The following is a 22,516-nucleotide window of genomic DNA, read 5'->3' as shown; positions in this document are numbered from 1 at the left end:
TGCCGAGTCTCGTAGCGGTTTCTTCTTCCGTTTCTTGAGCGCGTAGGTTTGCTTGCCGACGCGCTTGCGTGCTCAGTCTCGCAGCAGTTTCTTCTTCATTTTCTGCAGCTCGCCGTAAACTCTGTGCTTCAGCTCTTCGTCTTCTTGATGCATCTCCTGTAATGCCTCTTTTCCGTTTCGGCATTTCAGTACGTTAAAAAAAGCACTACTAAAATATTAACTCGACTCAAAAAATTGACTACGCAGATGAAAGAAAAAAATTGCTCATTAAACCAATACTGCTGGAAAAAAAATTAATGCATTCTATATGTATACAACACAAAATTTAAAATAATCCTAGACTAAATGAAAAATTTTCCACTTAAGAGCAAATTAAGTTTAAAAAATCAAAAATGTAAAACAAAAACTTCCCTGTTAAAAAATTGCTGGCAAATAAGAAATAATATGGGTAATATTATGAAAAATTCCAAGCACAGATAAAAATTATGAAAATATTTCTAATAATTAGGTCAATCTGAGAACAATGCACATAAACAGAAAATGAAAACCTAAACACAAAATAAATAAAAGGTATAAATACAAATATAAATTAGGAACTTCTGAAATCAATTCTGAAATTCAAATAACAAACCTAACAAAATAACAAATCTAATAAAATATAGAACATTCGATCGCCTTAAAACGATAATTGTTATCGCACACAGGAAAATGTCAAAAATATAAAATGTAAATGCAATTTATCGAGCAACAATAACAGAAATATAAAACACGAATGAATAGATCTTTAAAAAAGTACAAAATAATACATTAAATATATAAAAAGAGTCACCAAGTTAATGTTCCGAAGAATTCTCAAGTTCTAAACTAACAGGAGCATATAAATTCTAAAATACTACTTTAAATTACTAAAACTACAATTATAAATGCAAAAAACAATCAAATATCCTGTAAAAAGAAATAAAGATTAAGTGCAATGAGTAATAATAAGAATATTCACGAAATTTGAAATGCTGGAAAAAATTGCGACGGTCTCCTTCCAAATCCAAAATTCGTAAATAAATTTTTTGTTGCCAAACCAGGAAACTAAACTTTTGATTCTATTTGATCTGTTGCCAGACCGGGAAACAAAACTTTTTATTTTATCTATGACGTCATTTACTCGAACTTATCAAGGGCATAAACCAATCTACATTCAACTAACGACAACTAAATGAAGAGAATGTTTCTATTTTTAGTTTTATTTTAGCTTTTCAGTTTATTCCTTTAAGTTATTTTAATTTTTTATTCTTAGTTTGTTAGTGGCGAACGGCCTTGGCGTTCCCATAGCATTTTTATCTCCGACGACTGCCGAGACTGTTGCCACTCGAAAGACTGAGTGCCGAAATTATTGTTTTCGCAGTTTTTAATTAATAACTCCGCGGATTATTGTCGTACGAAGATGGGACCGGTATCGATGGATTTGTTGATTTTTTTCGAATCCGGAGATATGCGTTTCGAATTCCAACTCGGCGCCGTTCCCAAGTTATTCGAGAAAAACGAATTTGGCACTCGGCCAAATCCCTAAAACAGGGAAAACGGGTGAAAGAAAGTGCAAAACGTAGGGAAACGTAGGGCAAAAAGCAGTTTTTAATTAATATCTCGGCTAATTAAAGTCGCACGAAGATGCCGATGGTCAATATGGCGAGCCACGGGAATTCTGAATCCAACGGTACCTTCCGCTAAGCTCTACACCCAGCCGTTCTTGAGAAGATGATGTTACAAACACACAAACAGACAGAGGCACACAGATTTTAATAGTCCGTTCCGGAGATATTCGAGAAAAACGAATTTGGCACGCAGCCAAATCCCTAAAACAGGGAAAACCCGAGTAAGAAAGTGAAAAACGTAGGGAAAGTAGGGAGAAAATTAGTTTTTAATTAATATCTCGGCTAATTATAATCGCACGAAGATGCCAATGGTCAAAATGGCTTCCCACGGACACGACGAATCCAACGGTACCTTCCGCTAAGCTCTACACCCAGCCGTTCTTGAGAAGATGATGTTACAAACAAACAAACAAACAAACAGACGCGCACAGATTTTAATAGTATAGACTAGCGGGCAAGCCCGCCAGCTGAGCGGGCTGAAGCCCATTACTTCAGGGGACGGATGCCTTCGTGGTATTCGAAAGTTGAACCGAACTAACAGTGTACAGCGATTTTACGTTTGCTGCGCCCGCTTTATTAAAGTATGCATGCAGTATTTTCTCCATGCGGAAAATCACGAAAACACACATGCAGCCAGCCCGCTCGCCGGGATTAGAAAGTTTGACCGAACTACCAGTGTTCAGCGAATTAACAGCTTAGCCGCTTGTACGAAGTGTAATCGCGAAAATTTTCGGGCGTGATATTCCAACAGTATACTCGTTAAAATTCCTTTATTTAAATGCTTTTTGGTAAACTCCAACTTCTGTCTATAAATTTTATACTTAACATCTCTTTCGTAATTATGTTTCATAACAGTAAATATATACTGGCATTTAAATGCCTGTAAAATTGTAGAAAACATTTAAAAGCATTATTTTACAATTTTCTCATTCTCGGAAGTAATACTTTTAACTGCGAGCAAACCTTTGATCTTAGTCGTAACTGTAACTGCTTTCGGCGGCGTTTGTTTACATTTTTCAAGCGTGGGTTTTCGTCAGTTATCTTTGTTTACCTTCTAAAAATGTTCTTCGAAGGGTCTTCTAAGACTCTTGATAATATTTTAGTCGTGAATTTGTTCTATTTTGATTATACTGGTAAATTTCTTTCGTTTTACGTATGCTATCATAATGCATACTATTAGCAAGTAGTATCATAAACCCAAAGCATCAGTGGTTCTAAAATAAAACTCGTGCATGTGTGAAGAATATTCATGGCAGATGGTCATTTGTAGATGCTGTTACTGCAGAAAAAATTGCTGACACTTAAAAAATAAATCTCCTTTAGTGGATATGACAAATGATGAAAGTCCAGCGTGAAAATCAATTGTGAATACAACTGCGAGTGTAAAGGCAGCTGAGTTGAAAACAACTTTTCAATCTACATCAAATTCTAATCAAAATGTGAGTGAAATGTGTTCCTATATTTTAATGAACAGCGAAATGTTTGTTGCATAATGCTACAACAGTTCTTCAGATGTAATATGAAAGGGAATGTTTGGCAATGAACTCATTTGCAAATTGTATAAGAAGGTTTTAATTTTAAAAAATCAAAAATTGTAAAACCAAAACTTGCAGATTGTAAAATTGCTGGTAAATAACAGAATTTAAATAATAATATGTGCAATGCTATGGAAATTCTAAGAACAGATAACAATTATCAAAATATTTTGAATAATTAGGTAACGACCACAGGAAGCGTCATTTTTACTTCCGTGTGTAAAGTAGTGGTGTAACGTATTCAGCTACGGCAAAGCACTCGAGTGCAATCTGCCTAAGGGGAGGGATGCCTTCTTGTCGGCTTCTTAAAGGAAAGTGGCTCGTATACGCATGGGGAAAATAACAAAAACACCCATGCAGCCACCCCGTTCACTGGGATTCGAATGTTGGGTGTTTGTAAAAGACGCAACTTTGTGGAACAAACTCATTTGCTCATTACAGTCCTATCCCTCGAGTATATCAAATATCATGTGAATCATGCCCATGTCATGCATCTGCTGCACACCTTGTTCCATCATTGTGTGGATATAGCTCATATTGTGTCAATAGTGTTGTATGTGTCCAATATCCCCTGTATATACATTTGAAAATATATATGTACATACATATAAACCAAATTAGTTAGTCGCCTGTTTTTATCGCATTCAAAATAAATAAATAACAGAAAATAATTTTAAAAATCTACCGAGTAAGTATTGCAGATGGGCGGGCTGCACCCACTCAATTCTTTGCTGGTGTCTAAAATAGTTTCTGTGTGAAATTTGTGGAAATATTTTGTATTTAAATCAAAAACAGAAAAATAATTTTAAATCTATGATTAAAATTGTTTTTCTCACTTTCATTATTATTAACACGAAACCGAAGGGACTGAAGAATTTTTTCGTGTTAAAGGATATTAAAGAAAAAAAAAAAAAAAAAAAAAAAAAAAAAAAAAAAAAAACATATTTTCAACAAAATTAAGTTTATTAGAGTACATTTTATTTGCACAGATATGCATATAGGCATGTATTTAATAAAAAATCAATGAAACAAAATCATCCACAAGAACTGCATTATTCATTTCGTTTTCTTTGTCGGAATCTGCATCAATGATATTTTTTTAGCTTTGAACAAACTCCAAAATATCCTTGTCTCCAATTATTTGGGGCTGTACACACATTATCATCAACTACTGCAACTGTTGTTCTTTGGATAACACAGTAGGGCAGCACACAGAAACTTTTCCAAACGTTTCATAAAATGTCAGTCGTGTGAACCCGTAAAATATTTTACTGTACCTACGTCTATAAAAGACACAACTTTGGGAAAGACATTACAGGCCTATCCCTTGAGTATATTAAATATCATGCAAAACAAAATATTTTATATGAATGAAATCAGTTATTGCGTCAATAGTTCAAAGAAAAACAGAAAATAATTTTTAAAATCTACCGAGTAAGTACGCCAGATGGGCGAGCTACAATCCGTATTTATCTGAAAAGAAATAATAATAATAATAATAATTTCTTAGTTATAAGTTTATATTAAACACAAAAACTTGAACAGAAAGAAAAAAAATGTAAACAGAAAAAATTGGTGGGCTTTTGACGGCATAAACTGCCTGACACCTGGGGTCTCCTCTGCAACCTCATCGACCAGGGGGTTATTTTTTCTCCCAGGTATCAGCCCCTTCCCTGGTCTGCTGTTACAGAATCATAGACAAAATTGCATCACTATATATAAATATGTATATATATATATATATATATATTGATGCAATTGTATATACATATATACACACACGCACAATTAAGATATATATATATTTGTATGTGTTTACAAAAATGCAAGCAATGAATAAGAAAAATTATTTACAAAAATTTACATGTTCTATGTACACCTGAAAAGAAAAACATTTTAATTTGAATGAAATCATTTCTATATACACCTGAAAAAAAAGTATTTACAAGTTCTATGTACATCTGAAAAGAAATGTATAAAAACATTTTAATTTGAATCAAATCATTTCTATATACACCTGAAAAAGAAATATTTTTATGTGATTGAAATCACTTCCATACATACCTAAAAAAGAAAAATACATAAAATGTTTTAAAATTAATTAACGCAATTGTATGTAGACCTGAAAAGGAAAATTTATAAAAAATATTTACAACATTGAAAAAATAATACAGCTTCCGATTGCCTAACTACTCCAAAATTCCACTTTGTAACAACAGACATAAAAGCCGACTAATGCATCATTCTCAAACTGTTTCAGCTTCATCTTGACTTGCTTCAATTTATCCCAGTCATCCAAAAACCTCAAATCTTTTTCATTTTTGCTTTGGCTTGATTAACTTCATTTTGTGTTGCAAAAATCTCACTGTTTCAATGTCTCGAGTAACTTTTTTACTGCAGAACCTCCCTGTAAACAATATTTCTTGTGAATACTTTAGAACATGCGGGTATCAAACGGCCTTGCTTCTTGGTGTCTTTCACTAAAACACGAACATTCCTCATAGACGAACATCTTGAAAAAGCTACATAAAGCATTCCGTGACTGAAAACTGGTTGCGGTAAATAAATTCCAACTTTCTTAAGCGTCTGTCCCTGTGACTTATTAATAGTCATACAAAATGCAAGCCTGATGGGAAACTGTCTTCGCTTGAGCTGAAAGGGGAGGTTTGAATCTGATGGTGAAAGTTCAACACGTGGAATGAAAACTCTCGATCCAGCATTCTGTCCAGAGATGACTTCACAATCTAAAACGTTTGGCATAATTCTCTTCACAATGAGCCTTGTTCCGTTGCAGAGTCCAACCGATGGATGTGGATTTCGTAGAAGCATAACTATAACTCCAACTTTCAAATTCAGACGATGAGGTGGCATTCCAGAAGGCGTCAGGCTGTGGATGAAATCCAGCTGATACGTTTCTTGTTCTTCTTCGTCATCGCAAATAACCGAGTCTGCACTGTAGTGCGTGAAAACTTGACCTGGAAACGTGGAAAGAATTTCTTCATTAAGCTTCAGAGCTTCCTCGTTCTTTGGACATAAAATCGCTTTACTGGCCAAGTCTTGTAAGTCGAATTCATTACCGCAGCCAAACATTTCTTCTACTATCGATCTGTTGACCACACACAAAGATGGAATTTCGATAACGTCTTCGTCCAAGCCACTGTCATTTCTAAGACGACCGTCTCCCAACTGCAGAAGCCATTCTGAAAATTCTTGTTCTTCCGGATTCAATCGCATATTGGTGGAAAGCGTGCATTGTTTGAAATGTGGCCACAAAAAGGAATTCCTGAGGCAGCTCTCAATCGCAGAAGTTCGGTTTCCGTGTGGGACAACAGGTAATGTTTGTCTCCAGTCACCTCCTAAAACTAAGGTTTTACCGCCAAAAGGAACATCCAGTCCGGTCAAGTCTCTCAGCAATCTGTCGACAGCTTCCAAAGCGTAATGAGGCGTCATGGTGCATTCATCCCATATGAAAAGTTTCGCAGTCTTCAAGTACCTTCCTTCAGCGCTATCTTGTCTCACACGGCACGAAGTTTCCAGAAGTGGAACGGGCAACTTGAAAGTAGAGTGTACAGTTCTTCCACCGGTCAACAGCACAGCAGCAATACCTGTCCACGCAACGGGAATGGCAACGTGGCCCATTCCTCGAACAGCATGAAGGATCGTCCTAAAAAGGAAAGTTTTTCCAGCTCCGGCAAACGCATTAACACAAAATGTCTTCGGTGTGTTAGGATTCTCATCTCGTACAGCTTCCAAAACCGAGTCGTAAACTAATTTCTGTTCAGGATTCAACATCCCGTTCAACACTTCGGCTTGTTCGTTTTCATATTGGACATCGAACTGCGGGACTTCGAGAGAAACAGCATCAGTCAATGTTGGTTGCGGGAGACCAAGAGAACATAGCGAAACATTGTGCACTTCTAACTGGTCTTCTATACTTCTCAGTGCAAGGCTGAAACTGTCTTCTAAGGAGTAAGATCTCGCAAAATCTTCAGAAAGGGACTCTTTCAATTCATTCCACAAAGCGACGGGTTCCGCAGGGTTGCAGAAAACACAGATGAAGCAAAAAAGCTGTCTTAGCTGCGGTGGCATTTGAAAAGCCGATGCTTCTGCCAGAGTATTTTTCCATTCTTCGTCGTCTTGCAGCAGATGCCTTGCACGGCAGGCTTCCTTGAACGTTGAATACTCCACACCTTCGTAAGTTCTTAAGTCGGCAAAACTCTTCGCTCCTTCAACGTGACACAGCAGCAACCTCAGATGGAAACGCTCAACATCTTTCGGGCTAACAGAATACATTCTTGAAATGATGTAATCTCCAAGTCTAACTCGTGTCTGCCAGGCGTGATTCCTCCAGGTGAAATGTTTAGGAATTTCGGCATACAGGTAACCATTCGCTACGGGAACTGTCCTGTTCAGTTCAAACCATCCGGTGAGCATGGTATTTTTCTCGGCAGCTCTCTGGAAAGCATTCCTTTCTTCGGATTCGGCAAAATAGACGTTCTCTTTAGTTTCTACCTGAAACGGTTTCGGAAATCCTTTCGAACATACACCATCACTCATGCAGGGAGAGTTTCTATTCAGTTCACCGCAGGGTCCGTGAATCATCGATGACTTAACAATGTTGTGTAGCTCCGGATGTCGAGTAGCATCTGGAAGTTCAGCACACACCAGCGAATCGATGCACTCTGCATCTCTTATTTTCTCTTCTTCCGCTAAAAACAACAAAAGGTGCATATGAGGCAATACTCTCTTCTGAAATTCGATGACGTGTATATCTGCAATGGTCGCACCTAAGATGTGATTCTTTGTCAAATCTTGCATCAAAGCCGTTTTCTTCAGGTCAAATACCCTCGAAACGATGTCCGGGCGATCGTGAGCCTTCTGTCCTGGGAATAAGTTTTCTGTTATTTCCGGCCATTTAGGGTTGCACGTGAAAGTCAAAAACAGATCCGGTTTACCAAAGTCGCGCACAATGGCCATCGAGTCCTGATAGTTTTCCTGCATGCAGCGAGGGCTTCCTATAAACGTTGACGGAAGTATAACCGGTATTCCAGGGCGGACGCCCGTCTCTTGACCAACTCTGTAAATGTGATCGGCAAGACCCATGTAAGTTTCCACTCTCAGATTCGTCTGATGGCTCCGGAGGTACGCAATCCTGTTGCCTTCAACTTTTACGTATGCATCCACGAGATACTGCTGAAACAATTTCCGGCCATACAAAATCGGGTTGTAGCAATCTCGTCGTACGGACACCCTGTGACTGTAAAACTGTAACTCTGTGTATTGCTGTCCGACTCTGAATCCTTGGTCGCCGTGAGGAAAGAAAAGCACGTACGTCATCGGTTCCAAGTTGGGATTTAAGGTACTGATGTTGATGAGACCGCCACCTCTTGGATGGATCACGATGTCTCGGTTCGATGGAGGAGCGCCGTCCGTACTCTTGAAGACGACTGCAACTTCATTTTCTTTCGGAGCATTGTAACGTCCTCTGTGTTCGCCCGTACCTACACTTTCACCCTTGATGTACATGCGGATATCCGCAGCAGTTTCGGCACCTTGCTCTCGTACAGTTTCTTCTTCGAATTCCTTCAGCATCTTGTAGGCTTCCGCATATGGATTAACGTTCCTTAAAACTGTGTCCAACTGTCTCAGGAGTTCGGCGTTCAGGGCAACATTTCCAAATATGTTCATTCTCTGCCTGAGGGCTTGATCCGAATCTAAAATGTACAGCTGAGCATAGTGTTCTTGACCGGGATGAGGCGGATGAAGGTGGCTCGTTCGATGATATATGGCACCGTGAATCCTGAAGGAGTAGGGACCCGAACCCGAAGGCATTTCTATATTGGCACCCAATGAAGCAAAACTGAGCAGGCAGTTGTAAGTACGTATGTTGGCAAAAAACTCTTCAGAAAACGGGTGGTTCCCATTCATTAAATTGTGCCATTCTTCTGGATATCTTCTTTCAGCTTCGACAATTTTCCCATTGTTACAGCAGTGCATGTATCTTCCTCTTGCATTCCTTTCTCCCGTAAAGAACAATCCGTTGCAGAGATCGCAGGAAGCTTCCATTGAACCGGCGCTGTGTTGCTCAACATAAACTTCGAGTCCACATCTTCCTGCATTGTGAAGAGTGCTGCGTGAACGTTGTGCTGCATTCATGCGTAGCCTGTCTTCTCGTACGGACATTGTTTCTTCGGATAGGACTTGTCTGTGGCGTGCAGCGTCTCGCGTTCTTCGTGTAGCAGCGTCCTCTTCCGACTCTTCCGCTCGAACTTGACGATGACGATGAGAGTCCAGTCTGTGCCTCCTACTGGTTTCTTCTTCACTTTCTTGAGCACGCAAATTTTCTTGACATTGGGATTGCCTGCTGAGTCTCCTGGAATATCAAATTTATTATTAAAAAAATAACAACATATTTTTAAAAAATAGCTTTTTCAGATTTTTTAATTAATATCCCAGCTGATTAAAGTTGTACATCTTCAAGAACGTCATCATTTAAATTTAATGTAATATAATAACTTTTATTCAATATCAATAAAAGAATTAACGTGACAATCATCCTAACCTGAAATTAAAAAAAAATTGTGAAAAGCAGCTGTTTATTTAAAATGCCTACATTAACGAAATATTTTTAAAATACAGTTAGGTAACATGCAATCGCGTGCTTTATTCAACTTTAGAATATAACCTTGATTTGCATCTGCGGCGATTCAAGAAACTGTTGCAATCGGAAAAATGAGCCCGAAAAGTAGCGTTTTCAGTTTTTAATTAATATCTCAGCTGATTAACGTCCTACGAAGATGAGAATGGTATCATTGGATTCGTAGAATTTTTTGGAATCCGCAGACACCTGCCTCGAATTCCAACTCAGCGCCGTTCCATAGATATTTAAGAAAAAAGAAATTGACGCGTGACCTTTCGCCAGCACAAATCTGGAGCGGAAGCAATTGTCATCCCCCCGGCGCTTTCGAAAAAGCAATTTTATCTCAGCTAATTCCGAGACGGTTGCCACTCCGAAAAATGAAATAACGTTTTCGCAGTTTTTAATTAATAACTCCGCCGATTATTGTCGTACGAAGATGGGACCGGTATCGATGGATTCGTTGATTTTTTTCGAATACGGGGATATGCGTTTCGAATCGCAACTCGGAGCCGTTCCGCAGATATTCGAGAAAAACGAATTTGGCACTCGGCCAAATCCCTAAAACAGGGAAAACGGGTGAAAGAAAGTGCAAAACGTAGGGAAACGTAGGGGAAAAAGCAGTTTTTAATTAATATCTCGGCTAATTAAAGTCGCACGAAGATGCCGATGGTCAATATGGCGAGCCACGGGAATTCTGAATCCAACGGTACCTTCCGCTAAGCTCTACACCCAGCCGTTCTTGAGAAGATGATGTTACAAACACACAAACAGACAGAGGCACACAGATTTTAATAGTATAGGATTTCTTTACCTAACTCACTAGGTGAAAACCATGAATCACCTTGCCTCACAGCAATGTGAGAAGCTGTTCCCATATCTAAAGATTGGTATAACCTATCTGAAACTATTAGTTGTTTGAGGGTCTCGAAGTCAGTTACATTCCTTAATTTTAAATAATAATAATCCCAAGTAGTTACTAAGCGTGAAGCAAACTGCACATGAGTTTCATGTGGTTGTTTAACAGTTTTTCTAAAGTTTTCTAAACACGAATATGGTGTTGGCCGAAACTCCTTCAGAACTACTTCTTTTACTTTTTCATAATTCGCGATATCCTTATCATGTAAATAGGTTATTATATTCGAAGCTTTGTCTCCTAACAGATTTAACAGAATTTCTGCTTTATAATCCTCCGAAACATTTTTTGTAATAAACGCTCGTTCATGACGAAAAGAAAAATCCCCAACTCTCAGGCCGTATAGGAATTTTTACAGTTAAGGTTCTGATACTTTTTATTAATTGATCTAGTGACTCTGATTTTGTTTCGGTTTCGCTTACACCATCAAGTTTAGTTTCTGCTTTAAGCTTAGCCAACTGTAACTCATTCTTTGATCTCTCAAGTTTTATTTTTTCTAACTCCACAAGTTTTTGCTCTTCCTGTTTTCTATTTTCGATAATAGAGTTTGCTATCTCTTTTACTAAATCTTGTTTAGTTTTAAAAATTTCACTATTCTCAATAATATCAGTCAAATCTGCTATAGTCATTTTTTCGTCAACATTTAGATTTAGTTCTAAGGCAATAAGCCTTAAATCTTCTTTTTTAGCATCCTTAAATAACATTGTTATTTATAACAGAACAAGCACAGAAAGTACAGAATTAACAAGAGAGGAATCACTTACCTCTGCAGTGATTCACTTTTGATGAATATCCGTATCCAAAATCAGCGATATTCGTTGAAAAGAACAAGCTTGGAATACTGGCAAACAAAAACACTCCTGTGTTCTCAAAAACGAAACACTATTCACGCACAATACTTACGCTCCGGTCGACTACGACCAGATATGTTTGGGTCTCGTCCCAAATAACACACACTAAATAAATTCGCTGGTTCGATTCTTTATTAATTCTCATAATTAATTACAATTAACTCATAGCTGTGACCAGCCCTCTTACACCGTCGATGGCGATTCTCAAACTCGTTTGATCACCACATTACAGATACGCATGCGTGGATTACATTACAGATGCGCAGGCGCGAACAATGCACTTAAAAATGCCTTTGTTGACAAATCTTCTACCACTTCAAAATGTACTGCCTTGATTATAAAACATACAAATAAGCATACGTAACATTTATATGATTTTTGTCCACGTCCTGCACGATGGTTAATCATGAACGGTCCAGAAAAATCTATTCCAGTTCGATTAAATGGTCGCGATTGTGTAACTCTAGATTCCGGTAGATCAGCCATTATTTGACTTGCAGTTTTAGCTCTAAGTTTGCAACACGTGATACAAGATCTTACTACTTTTCGGATAGCAGATCTAGCAGCTATGATCCAAAATTGCTGTCTAATTAAAGATAGAAGAAGTTCCGGTGCTGCATGCAGATATTTGACATGAAAGTGTCTAATTATGATTTCTGTCAGATTGTGTTTTGAAGATAATAAGATTGGATGTTTTTCATTTTCTGATAGTTGCGCATTTTTCAGTCTTCCTCCTACACGTAACACTTTGTTGTCATCTAAAATTGGACACAAGCTAAGGAGGTTGCTGTTTGTAGGTAAGTCCTTACCCAACTCCAAACATTGAATTTCTTTAAAAAAGTGAAATCGCTGTATTATTCGGACAATACAGAAAGTTGCAGCTCGAATTTCATTACTAGATAAAAAAGACGTATTTCTTTCTAGATATGCTACTTTAGAATTCGATATTAATCTTAATATCCAAGCAAATATGCGTTGTAACTTTGGAAATTAAGATATATTTGATATAATAGCAAGTTCCTGTACAGGTTCGGAAACTACAAATGAGACTGTTTTACGTGCATCTGGTAATGCCTCTTCATCTATAAGAATATTTTTAGACAAGGCAATCTCACTGCACTTTAACCAAGAAGGACCATTCCACCACAATTGATGAGATAATAGTTCTGCAGGAAATAACCCACGTGAAGCACAATCAGCTGGATTTTCCTTTCCATCAACATGACTCCAGTTCTCAGGTGGTAAGATGGATTGTATTTCAAAAACTCTATTGGATACGAATACTTGCTAATTTTTAGGATCTGACCTTAGCCATGACAACACGATTTGTGAATCACTCCAAGCTTGCACTAAATCAAAATTTATAACTAATGCAGCTTTTACAGACTGAATCAAGCGTGCCAATAACACTGCTGCACACAATTCCAGTCTTGGAATCGTAATAGATTTTAATGGTGCTACACGAGTTTTAGCTGTTACGAGTTTAACATTAATGTCAGAGTTATTGCAAGTTTTGATATAAATAACTGCTGCATAACCTCTTTCAGACGCATCACAAAATCCGTGAAGTTCACATCGAAAATAATCAGGTAGCAGAATTTTCCTAGGTATATTGATAGAATTCAAAAGTTTAACTTTTCTACATAGATTTCTCCAATTTCGATCAATCTCTTCTGTTACAGGATCATCCCATGATAATTGTAATTTCCACAATTGCTGAAGGATCATTTTAGCGAGAATTACAAACGGAGCTATCCACCCAATCGATCGGATAGTTTTGCTACGAATGACAAAATAATTCTTTTAGTCGGAGCACTTTGATACTCTATTACACCGACATTACATTTGAATTCATCATTGTCCGGATGCCATTCCAATCCCAGAACTTTCAATGTTTTGTCTTCTATTACACGATGAATATTGTCACTATCTGTGTTTGTTAAGCCAGAGGTTTTTAACAATGACGGTTCACTTGTCGACCATTTGTGAAGCTCAAAGCCACCACTTTTTAGCAGATGTTGCAATTCGTCTATCAATGCAATACCTTCCGAACTATCTTTTACACCAGTTAACATATCATCAACATAAAAATCTCTTAAAACTATATTCTTTGCCTTTGGAAAGTTCAATCCTTCATCAATCGCTAACTGATTCAAAACTTTGGTTGCAAGATATGGAACAGCTGCAGTTCCATATGTAACTGTTTTCAAACGACAAACTTGTATTTGCTTATACGGGCTATCTCTCCATAATATTCTCTGAAAATCTCTATCTTTTTCATGAACCTTTATCTGTCTGTACATCATTTTAATATCAGCGGTTATTGCAATGTTATGAAGTCTAAATCTTAGTAAAATACAAATTAACTCATCTTGTATTTTTGGGCCTATCATTAGCGTATCATTTAAAGAAACACCTGTGGTTGTTTTAGCGCTCGCATCGAAAGCAACTCTCAGTTTTGTTGTTAAGCTAGAGTCCTTCAAGACGAAGTGATGTGGGATATAATAGTGTTTATTCTCTAATTTATAATTTGTGTCTGGCACTAATTCTGCGTGTTCTAGTGAAAAGTACTCTTTCATAAACTGAATATACTGGTTGTAAATTTCTTTCATAGATAACTGGTTGTGACTTGTAAAATAATGGATCAGCTATTTGTAAATCACTGAAGTTATCGAAGATGATTGATGGCAAAGATACATAGGGAATGTTATCTGTCACCTTTTCCAGTACAAACGCTGATGTTGATACACGAATATCACTTTTAAAATGAGAAGTGAATACTAAATCGACTTCCTCATTACTTATAGTATTAAATTCTCCTAAACATGATACAGAAATGGAATTATCTTTCACTCGTAATCCTAATTTCTTCACACAATCCCTTGAAATAAATGATCTCTGAGATCCAGTGTCACATAAACATCTACACTTCACAAACTGTTGTTCAGAATTTTGAACTTTTATTAAAGCAGTACACAATAAAATGTGACTGGTTTGATTACCTTTTGCATTCGAATCATAATGAGAGGCACAAACTGTGGCTGAAACGTCCTTAGGACTCGTTAATTCATCTCTTTTAGGGATAGATTGCGTAGGCGGAGATATACTGTTTAACTGAGTTTTATTCTTTGAATTATTTACAATGTGCAAAATACTGTGATGCTTCTTAAAGCAATGTTGACATGTATTTAAACTCTTGCATTTTTTGAGCAAGTGCATATTAGATAAACAATTAAAACAGTAACGATTAGATTTTACAAATTCTATCCTTTGCTGAACCGATAAATTTAGAAATTTCGAACATTTGGCTAAACTATGATCTTCTTTACAATAACCACAACCCAAAGTAGCAACCAGAACATTATTCTTATTTTGAAACACAGATTTAGGTACCTTATTACTTGTTGATTTGCTATTTTGAAGTGTTCTTGCATAGTTTTTTAGGAATTCAATTAAAGTCGTAAGTTTTGGAATTTCATTAATTTTAACTGACGTTCCCACCATAATTTTGTAGCAGGGTCTAATTTTTGCAAAATTAAATAAGTCATTAAAGTGTCACCAAAATTATCAATGGTTTGATTCAATACTTCTAAAGAACCAATTACTTCATTAATATTATCAACTAAATTTAAAATATCAAATGCTGATTCATTTTGAATAGTTGGTAATCTTAGAAAACGTTTAATATATGCAAAAATTTGTTCTCTCTTATTTGAATATCTTTCGTCTAACAGATTCCATGCTATTTCAAAATTACAATCCGAAATTTGAATGGTTTGAATAATGCGATATGCTTCACCTTTCAACGAAGCCTTCAAATACTGCAATTTTTGAGCATTAGATAAATTTGTATTATTTCTTACACAAGCACTGAAAAGATCTTTAAAAGCTATCCATTCTGTAATATTACCACCAAAAGTCGGTAATGTTAACTTGGGTAATTTAATATTGTCAAGAACCTGTTCTGAAATTACACCATTAGAATTATTTTTATTATTTTGATTTTTTAATATTTTTTCACCTTTAAATTTCCACAAATAAATTTTATCTGTGTACTCCTGAACATTATCTATTTCGTTTTCTAATTCTTTAGTATCTGTAATTAAACTTTCGATTTCAGAATCAACCTTCCTTAACTCAGTTTCTTTTTGTGTCAATAATTCGACACATTCCTCTAGTTCTATTAATTTAATTTCATCTGCAGTTAAAATAGTTTCAATTTTCTTTACATAATTAGTAACGTTCTTGCGTAAAACCGTTCTTTTTGTCTTAAAAATTATAAGTTCACTCATAATTGATCAATTCAAAAACAGAAATTGTTCTTAAATCACTTAACACTATTATTAAAATGAAATCGAATTCTATGTTGTATTACAACATTGTTCTTAAAATTTAACAACAAATTAAACGAATTTTTGTTCAAAATCCACTTACCTCACAAAGTGGAGGAATATTTTCACCAACCATATGCATATTTGCGTTGTTAGAATACACTTAGAACAGTCACTATCTTCACTAGCTCTCCGGCTAGACTTTTGACCAACAATAAATGTTCTTAAACTTAATATATTTCACAAACAATAATCAATCAACAAATGGACTGTATTCCTACACTTTTATTTCATTACACTAATTATAAATAATATGTCAGCGATGCGAAATAATTGATACAAAATAAGCGAGCCATTCTACATGGCTGTCACAAACACAATTCTATCAATCAATTATCTTGTTGCCACACATAAAGTTCAAAACTAAAGGAAGAAAAACAAAAGGAATTTACGCTGTTTGCAACAATAAAAGGAAGCAAACGATACTCACATAAACAATGCTAATAAAAAAAGGGCCAATGTTCATTCTCAATACAAATGTAATCATGGAAGTCTTTTTTTAATATTTACTTTGTCATGTTATTCAGTATTCTTTTGTTTTTATTTATGTATATTTATATCTTGTGTGTATTATGTGTATTTGTTCACCATTTGTGAAGAATATTTTGACTCTAATATTTGTGTTTACATTGTTTTCTAACTGCAGCAGCTTCTGAGTAATATTGCACGAGCTTCAGATGTAATCGTTTTCTTTACGCTATAGGTTTTTTTTTTTTTTTTAAATTCATTATCTATTCATATTATTATCTATGTTTTGTACAGTTTATGTTTTAGAGAATGGCAATATACTATGTTGTTCTTTTTTTTTAGAGAGTTAGTGTAACTTTTTTTTTTTTTTTTTCATTTTAGAGTATGAGTAAAAGAATTATTAATTATTGTTGATTCCCTTAATGCAATCAAAATCACAAATGAGTCATAAATAACTAAAGAGATATAGATAGTTATTTCCGAGTAATAAATAGTTTCTTGAAGTAAAAAATTTGGTGAGAATTTTTGAACAACTTGAGACCTATTGATTCAAAATTACCTTGATAACAGAGATTCAGTTAGTCAGCTTTGAGGCTTGAATTTATAGTGCTTGAATATTTTCAAAATTTAAATTTAAAAAATCTGATTTGTACACCACATGACTTCCTTGTACGGAATATTAAATTATACGCATTTTTTCTTGCATTTTATTTAAACTTATTAGATTGAATTAAACCTACTTCGCCGACAGCGCGTAAGCCACAATAGAATAAATGCATTCTTTAAAAATCACTTTGTTTACCATAGCGACACTCTGGCGCTAGGTTTACTTAACAATATTATATTTCATTCATATTATAACTCAGAATTTAAACAAAATGTATATCATTTAAAGAATTATCTAATCGTTTCCACATGTTCTATTCAAATACTATAATAAAGCTAGAACTATGTATAAAAGAAATTAAGCAAACAAAACAAGAAAGAAACAGTTTTTCACAGACGATTGAGTATTTCTCATTTAATTAATTCAGTTCTCACTTCGCGAGAAGGCAAAAATGCATAAAAACTCAAAATATCTATATTAAAAATTACGAAGTAAGTTTCAAACGCTTATTTCCTCGAAAAAATTCCAGAAAGAATTAAGCATGATTTAATTGGCAATAATAAATGAATGCGTTATCTTTGTTGTTGCGAAGCTAAGTTTCTCTAAATTGGCAACAAATCCACTAGTCTCCTGTTTCAAATGTAAACATCAATGACCGCCATTAAAAACAGGCTTAGCGGCAATTAAACAACTTTAAAATTGCTGATAATTCTAAAAATATTGCACACAGATTTACTAAAGGCATAAAATCCTTAATCGGAAGATAAAAACAACATAATTCAATCATTTTTAAAGCAAAATATGTACAATTTACAAACATATAAGAGTAAAGAAACTGAGATCACTGAGCCGGGTAATAGAGTGGATATATATATAAATATATTTATATACGTTTGGTGCGACCGATTGCAACCAAAATACGAGGTGCACATCTATATGTTATAGCAGTCCTATATACAAAATTTCAACGTTCTGAGGCTACTCGTTTTTGAGTTATGCTTTTGGAATACATACGTGCGTGCGTACGTACAGACGCCACGAAAAATTCTCTTCAGAATTAATTTTAAAGCAGTTTTATAATTTTTTTTGAAGAAAAAGAGTATTTTATTCTGTCTTTACGTACAGATATCACGCAAAAACATCGTTAAATCGCATTCGCTAGCGGTCAAAATGGATATTTTCGTTGAAATATGCTGCCTGAAACTTTTCGCGATTACAATACTTCCTTTTTACTTCGTTGAAGGAAGTAAAAAGAAAAATTTACTCCATCTCAAATAAGCTACTTTGTAAGGGTGTACTCCAACTGCGCTGATGAAAATCCCCCCCCCCTCGTCCTGCTATAATCCAACTGCGCCGATCAAAATTTCTTTCCCCCATTGCCTACAGGGTTACAATTTTATTTTTCGAAGCCAACTGTAGCCAAGAGGAAAATAAAAATAAAGAAGTATATTTTTTATAAATGAATAGTGGATTTGTTGCCAATATAGAGAAACTATGCTTCGGCAACAACAAAGATAACGCCTTTTTTTTATTATTAAAGTCATGCTTAATCCTTTCTGGAATTTATTCCAGGAAATAAGTGTTTAAAATTTACTTCGTAATTAATACAGATATTTTGAGTTTTTGTGTATTTTTGCCTTGTCGTGAAGTAAGAACTGAATTAATTGATGAGAAACACTGAATTGTCTGTGAAAAATCGTTTCTTTTTTGTTTGTTTAATTTCTTTTATACATCACTTTAGATTTACTTTTGTTAATTGCTCTGTAACACAAAAGAAATTTTCAGAGGACTTTCATAATACTCTTGCAGGCATTAAATTCATCTTTGTAACAACATGTGGGGCTACAAGGCATTCTTCATGAGCATAACTATTGGCTCTGACCTTTTTCACCCCTGCAACCGGAAGTCAGTGTATATTACTTAAATAGCTAAATTTTCAATCAGTTCTAAACGATTCTTTGACTATCTTGGTGAAAAATATATTTGCTTCTGAATATTTGCTGAGAAAAATATTTAAAAGCAGGTTAGCATGATAAAGGATAAACTTAAAGAAAATGCTAAAGTATGAATAAAATAAATAAATAAGTATAAAATATTAAATCATGAAAACGATTTCTAGAGTAAATTTCTTAGGGGTTGAAATTTTAAAAATACAGTAGAAATGAGAAGAGAATTTAGATATCTTTCATATCATAAGTTTATTAAGCATTATATACCCTACACAGAGCACGCATTCCTTGAAACTGAAATACGGACATAGCGGCACAGAAAAATATTTTTTGAAAAGAACTATGTAGTAATGCATAAATGAAAGAAATTAAATAAAAACTATCAAAGAAAATATATAAGAATTATTGCATCAAATACTCTCTTGACCGCAAGTGATAGAATTTTGTTTTCTCGTTTATCTTTCAGCAAAGCTTATACAATTAAATAATCACTTTCATTCCCGTAAAATTATAAACAAATGTAAATTATTATACAAAACGCATAAAGTTAAACACTACAGTGTGAAAGGAAAATTCTGCAATAAAAATGTTAAGAAAATTAGATGAGAAATAATCCATAATTTATTGATATCCATATACAAAACTCTATGCTTTTGGAAAAAATTACACATAATTTGCACTGAAGTATCAATCACCGAAACCAAGTTAATTTCTTCCCTTACTTTTTCTTATCAGAGGGATTTGTAAAAAGATACGCTAAGGTGAAAAATTTTGCAATATTTTTAAAGAGTAAATTTTAGTATTTTTACTAAAATTTTAGTATCATGAAGTATTTTTACTTCATGAACTGAAATTTTTACTATACATTTTTACACAGAGAAAGTACAAAAAAAGAAAGAGCTAGGGGATCACTGGGACTAGAAACTTGAGTCGAACTACCAATGTTTAGTGACTTTTCCGCTTGATCATAAGACCTTTTGAAATTAGGCTGAACAATATATTAAAGAAAATAGAAGATACAGCACACGTAAGAACAAAAGTGGGCTGAATTAGAGATTTACATGTTTAATGAATAAGTTAAACTTACCTGTATGCCATTATGAAATATTAGGAAGTAGCATAAAAGCATGAGTGAAGAAGGCAATGGCAATCTAAATCATTGTAATCTAAATGTATAACATTATCAGTATCTGCTATTAATTTCAATACTGCTGAAAAAATTATAAATGAATTATATTATAAATCGTATGAACTCGTTGCATTATAAATTACAACAGTTAGAAATATTATTAGCGTGATTTAGTGACCATCTTTGTTAACAAATAATTTCAAGTAACTAATTTTACAAATAATTCAGCCTGAAACTAGGTTAGAAAATAAGCTACATGCTGAAGATTAAGCTTTGCCAAGGTGTTAGAAACATCTTCTGTTAACTAGAGTTATGAAGCAAGAATTTGTAAAAATTATCATTTAATTATAAATTGGCATAAATACAATAAAATTATATAAATTTTACATACATGAAAACTTGAGTACAGTGCAACAATATGTGAAAAAGGAATGGATGAAAAGGGAGACTGAAAATCCCAGGATATGAATATAAGGGAGTTTGATTTTTTTTTTTTTTTTTTTTTTTGTTAATTATAAAAATTCTGATGACGCTCATAATTATCAATTTATTAATTAAATGTATATTAGGAATTAAATGCATGCCAAAGTACATCAGGTGGAAAACAGAATAAATATTTAAACGTTTCTAGTATTAAAATATGGAATTTGTAACAAAGTTAAATAACCTTAAAATAACTTCAATGATTAAAAATGGAAAGCTTAATACGGGAATATATTGCAATAATATTAGTGTGAATTTAGAACGACTTAAGAAGTTCAATTTTTAGATTTAATAAAGATAATTTTTAATTAAATTAGAACTGTTTACCTAAAATGATAAATTTGAAAGTTAAAACCATTCTGCTATCTAAGAAGATTTGTTAAAATTTATCTAGACAAGAAACTTATTTAAGATGAGCTACAAATCCGATATTTGATACGCTGATTATGTATCAGTTTTGTGTATGTCATTAATCTATCAATTTTACTATTCAAAACTAATATATATATCAGCGACTAAAATCTACAATTTGGAAAGTTTTCAATTCTTACAGAGAATAAAAAAGATCAGGCTTATCATTCTTTTAAGCATCATAAAACATTAAAATGAGTGTAAAAGAAATTTATTTTTTAGCACACGCCAGACTTTAAATTAATATTTGTTTTACATGCACAATTTTTACAATATTGATAAACGAAAATAAAGGCTTGCAGTCTCAATAGAATGTCCCATTAATGGCAATAAACGACTTTTTGTAGTACCCAATCTTCTTGAAAAGAAATGGGGGACAGGAAACGTCTCGCAGTTCGTGGATTAAAAAAGAGGGGGACGGGGATTTTCGATCAAATTTGGCGCAGTTCAAACCCTACCCTTTGTAAAATATTTCGAAACTTTCAACTACGTTCGATTTGGGTTAAGGCGTCAGCATAGGCACTCAGGTATACCAAACACCGTTCACGGCGAAGGGGATTTTTTTTTAACATTTTGTGTGTTACCTTTATTTATTAAATATCGTGTTCTTCACACTTAAACCATAAAATTCAGTTGAAGAGCAATATCGCAAAATAATTTTAAAATGATTATATCTCTAGAATTTCCGATACACAGTCTCGCGCAATGGAGATAAAAATGTTTTGTTGCCATTGCTCGCTTTCAAATCCTTAAGTTTATTAATCAGTAGGTGTTGAACTGCGGTGCTTAACCACCAGAGTGCCTGGGCGCCATAGCCCTACCCCTGATCGAATAACATGATAAAAGTTTCGAATTATGAGAAATCAAAATTTGATGGTTCTAGGTACCGTTGTTTTATCACAATGCGAGAAACATACATACATTTATGCAGATTCTTCAATATTTAATTTCTTTAAGTATAATATATAATACAGGGTGATAATATTTTGTGGCAAAAATTTGAAAAATGAAGCAATGCTTGTAGTAAATCCACGCAAAATACCAAAACGAAATTAAATGTCCTTCTGGGCAAATTGCCCCTTTGGACTAATAAATGGCCCAAAAGCAATAAAGGGAAGAAAAAAAGGCCTATAGAAAAGAAAAGATGAAGGAGTAAAAAATTTCCTAAAATACGACTGAGTCCATGAGTGTAGTCAGGTCGGGAGGAAGTGCGTCCATTTAACAATGAATAGTGTATTCTAGGTGCGTGTAGTGAGTGTGTTTGGTAGAGCTGAATAGATGTGATATAGAGAGAAAATAAAGATTGGGGGTCTAATTACATAACAGTTTAAGTCTAGTTGAGAAGCTAACTTTTTTGCTAAGACAGGTGGTCTACTAACATTTTGCCTCCATCGTTTGCAGTCGCAGCGCCTTCATTTATAGTAGAGTGTATGTGTAAGGCCATTAGTCTGGACACCGTCGAGATGGAAGAATGGGTCTTTTTTTGCGATCAA

Source organism: Stegodyphus dumicola, chromosome 8 (genome assembly GCF_044657685.1).
Source record: "Stegodyphus dumicola isolate Sdum_Otavi_A_Nest chromosome 8, ASM4465768v1".
Classification (NCBI taxonomy): domain Eukaryota; kingdom Metazoa; phylum Arthropoda; class Arachnida; order Araneae; family Eresidae; genus Stegodyphus; species Stegodyphus dumicola.
This window is presented reverse-complemented; position numbering follows the sequence as displayed.